This window comes from Alexandromys fortis, unplaced genomic scaffold (assembly GCF_014885135.2).
Source record: "Alexandromys fortis isolate MF-2015 unplaced genomic scaffold, M_Fortis_MF-2015_v1.1 scaffold_23, whole genome shotgun sequence".
Lineage (NCBI taxonomy): Eukaryota > Metazoa > Chordata > Mammalia > Rodentia > Cricetidae > Alexandromys > Alexandromys fortis.
The window spans coordinates 10,941,162-10,944,613 of record NW_026067907.1 but is presented as its reverse complement, the minus strand read 5'-3'; the positions used below and the strand labels follow the sequence as shown (position 1 = coordinate 10,944,613).

At 43.3% G+C, this 3,452-nt stretch overlaps 1 pseudogene; it reads right to left on the bottom strand.

The window, feature by feature from the left end:
• LOC126497765 (non-histone chromosomal protein HMG-17-like) overlaps window positions 1-1,895 on the bottom strand; it is a 2,635-nt pseudogene extending 740 nt beyond the window's left edge.
• Window positions 1,896-3,452: the final 1,557 nt, after the last annotated feature.

The window sequence follows — 3,452 nt, the reverse complement described above, 5'->3', positions numbered from 1 at the left end:
ATCGCCTGATGAAGGTTAATATTCAGGAGGATGCCTATATGTTTTTCTTTGGGTTCTCCTTCTTATTTAGCTTCTCTAAGAACCCGAATTATAGGCTCAATGTCCTTCATTTATGGCTAGAAACCAAATATGAGTGAGTACATCCCATGTTCTTCTTTTTGGGTCTGGCTTACCTCACTCAGTATAGTGTTTTCTATTTCCATCCATTTGCCTGCAAACTTCAAGAAGTCCTTGTTTTTTACTGCTGAGTAGTACTCTAATATGTATATATTCCATACTTTCTTCATCCATTCTTCATTTGAAGGGCATCTAGGTTGTTTCCAGGTTCCGGCTATTACAAACAACCTTGTCTGGTTGGAACTGGGTGATATTCCTGTATCTTTGAGGTGTGATAGTTGTCAGAGTTATTGGCACATTGATTCTAATAAGAACATTTCTGTTTTGTGGGATGAGTCTGATTCTACAGGCAGTGTCTTACTTTAATAATAAAACATAATACTCTATAACTTCTGTGTTTAGAAGCAGAACAGGAGCCTAGGTTGGCAGACAAATGGGTTCACGTGGTGTACTAGTCTCTTCAGGTCTGGTAACAAACTTTAGCTTGGTTGGAGTGGAACCAATGGAAATTCGTTATCATAGCTCTTGAGGGTAGAAGGTCAACACCAAATGACTGGCACACTGTGTATCGCATGCGGCCTGTTTCCAGGTTTGTAGAAAGAACCTTCCTACTGTGTCTTCCTGGGATGAGAGGATGTGATGTCCATGGGCTCTCTCTCTCTCTCTCTCTCTCTCTCTCTCTCTCTCTGTTTTTTTTTTTTTCCAAGCTAATTGCACCCAGCTCTATTAAAGACACTTTCCACAAACAATCATGGTTTTCCAGGCAGGACACAAGCAGACAGTCATTTACAGGGTACAAGAACTTCCAGACTCCATTCTTGTATCGACTACCACATCAGAAAGCCACTACAAAACCCAATGAGTCTTTCTGACCCTTTGAAAAGGGAGAGAAGCTTAGAGTGAGGGCTGCAGTTCACATTGAGAATGCTGTTTGACAACATTTCACAAGCAGGCCCTGACTTCCAGGAAATGAAATGAAAACAGCAGAATTATCAATTGGAAGATCCATAATCTTCTATAAAAGGAACCGCTGCTCTTTTGAGGACAATCAATAATGTTACTGAAAAGTCCAGATTGCTCAACAGCCTGACAAAGCCAATTTTGGAGGTCAGATTCCAACAGGTTTCTGGTCTTAAGGGAGTTAAGTCTATGTTGATGGTACAGGGAAGGAGGTAGAAAATGAATTTAGTTTTTTCTCACAGGGCATGTTCTACCATGCTGGCCACATATGTCAACACCAGGACATCTCTCCTGGGAGCCAAGAGGAGTCTTTCAAAATTATCAGAGAATGATATTTTCCATCATCAACCATTATCAATCCAGCTTGGGAGACATTGTTAGTGAGACATATTCCTTCCTCCGCCAAACAATAAAGTGTTCTGTGAGCTAACAACATAGTTTTTAAAAAAAAGTAAAATGAAATTCTGCACTTTTATAAGACTTGATAAAGAATAGAATTAAAACTGTACGGTCACCAGAAGTACACAGTTATAAAAATACACACATGTCACTTGGCTCTCCAGCGCCTTCAGCTTTTTGTGCTGGGTCTGTTTTGTCATCTGCATTCTCTGCAGGATTATCTGCATCCTTACCTGTATCCACCTTCCTCTTCTTCCCCTTGGGTACCCTCTCTCCCTTCTCTGCAGGGGCCTTTTTAGGCTTGGGCTGTGGCTTTGGAGGAGCGGGCTTAGCAGACAGCCTTGCAGATCTTCTCTGTGGCTAGTCCTCCACCTTGGCTTGTTTTCTTCAGCATCCCCTTCAGCCTTTCTTCTGGGCATGGTGGCAGCAGGGGTCACCGGCGCGGAATGCAGGGATGCAGTGGTGAGCCGGCTGGGTCCTTCTGGGGCCATTCTCCCTGCTGCTTCACACTGCTGCTCTACAGGCTGTAGTTACTCAGCCTAATCTCTAGTTCCAGCACGAACACTCATGATCTAATCACCTCTCTGGCAGTCTCTTCCTCACGGTTATCTCCCTAGGGGTTAGTATTTCAATGTATGAATCAGGGGGCCTCGCACGTCAAGACCATTGCACATGGTGACGTTTTTTAGCAGCAATGCCAAGAACAGGAAAGGCAATGACTCCAGTCATGACAGGCTCCAGATCCTGTTTCTGATGCTTCGGGTTTCTAGACCAGAGCAGATTGTTTTTCCTGGTGAGAAAGCACTTCATCTGAAGATCTAGATAGAAGGAAAAGAGTTTATCTCTCTGAACAGAAAGGAATCCTTCCTGAATCCTTGCCTGGAGCTGAACATCAGTTCCTCTACACTAAACTGATGTATTTATTAGTCCTTCTAAGGTAAGATTGCAGCCTCTTGTGTTAGGGTAAAGATTCCCTTGGATATTCTCAGCTCCAGATTGTGAACTGCAACCCTTGGGACTCACCACCCTTCATAAGCTTGCCATAGAACTCATTATAACAGCTTCCTGCCTGTCTGTTCCTCACTCTCTCCCCTAACACACACACATGAACATAAATCATATTGCACAAGTAAACATATATTACTATTGTTTCTGTTTCTGCAGGGAAACTTGAATAATACTTTTACTATTTTATCTTGCCCTGAAAGTCTAACTTAAACTATATACTGAAATTTAAATTTTACTTTACAGTTACTGTTTATGTTTTATGGGTAAATATTTAGGTATTGGGATGTTACAATCAATATTCCATCAGACTCTTGGTCAGCAGTGTCATAGAAAACAAGGAAAGATATTCAGGATTTGAAGAGATGGGTGAAGAGGAGAAAGTCCTGAGGCATAAAAGGGTAATAAAAACACTGAGGGATGAGTGCTGTGTAGTTACTGCATGGGGCTGGCCGAAGGTCCTGTGAGCTGAGGGAGTTAGCTGTGCATTTGAACAGGTACTGCACACTCTGGGCCTTTGTGAACAGTTGGGGAGAAGTCTTGGACACCCACATCCAGTTGTGAGATTACTCCCAAGTCAACGGCCCTTTCAGAAAAGGCATGGGCAGGTTGTTCTGCATCTCTGTACAACTAGAGGCACCCTGCCTTCATATTCTCTGCCCAAGTATGCCTTCTACACATGTCCCTTTCATTTGGCATCATAAGTTCTTGTCCCAAAGCCAGTGTGGTCCCAGTGTGGCCCTCTGTGCACAGTTTACAAACTCCCGAATCACCAGTTCCTTCTTCTCTGCTAAGTTATTTTATTAGCATAAGTGTGTTCCCAGGGGGAATAAAATGCCCTCTGCATGTCCCCAGGGGAGAAAGGACCTCTTTACCTCAAGTGCCCGTCCTGTGAGTGTTCTTCATCCAAGCAAGACATTCCAACAACACCGCCGTATTCTCCATCTCTGTTCTCCAGCTCCAACAGTCTC